This window comes from Penaeus monodon, chromosome 21 (assembly GCF_015228065.2).
Source record: "Penaeus monodon isolate SGIC_2016 chromosome 21, NSTDA_Pmon_1, whole genome shotgun sequence".
In the NCBI taxonomy this organism is placed as follows: Eukaryota; Metazoa; Arthropoda; class Malacostraca; order Decapoda; family Penaeidae; genus Penaeus; species Penaeus monodon.
Genome location: NC_051406.1, coordinates 33,240,948 through 33,241,241, shown reverse-complemented (window position 1 = coordinate 33,241,241; position 294 = coordinate 33,240,948). Strand labels below are relative to the sequence as shown.

The 294-nt window shown below is 42.9% G+C and overlaps 1 protein-coding gene across 1 annotated transcript in view; it reads left to right on the top strand.

The window, feature by feature from the left end:
• The window catches only part of LOC119586658 (serine/threonine-protein kinase 32B-like), a gene marked incomplete at its 3' end in the record, with an annotated part of 121,163 nt that overhangs the window by 114,156 nt on the left and 6,713 nt on the right, over nucleotides 1-294 (top strand). The gene's annotated exons all lie outside the window — the stretch shown is intronic.

Below are 294 nucleotides of genomic sequence, written 5' to 3'. Positions count from 1 at the left end.
ATTCCAGATAGAAGAGCCTGACCAGGAGCATCCTCTCCTCAAGAGCGAAACGCGCCGAGTAACCCACTCTAGCAATTTGGAACTTGAAATGTTATTCCAACACTTTTTTATGCTAATATCATGGGCCAATATTCAAACTCTTTTAAAAAGTTTGCAAGGTAGCGTTTGTGCGGGAGAGCCATTGAGAAGTTACTCTGAAGTTACTATCTTGGAGTGGAGTTAGGAGGGAGCAGCTGTTCGTAAATGTTGGCTCTGTTTCTGTTTTAAGTTTGTGTGCGCGTGAGTATTAAGTGC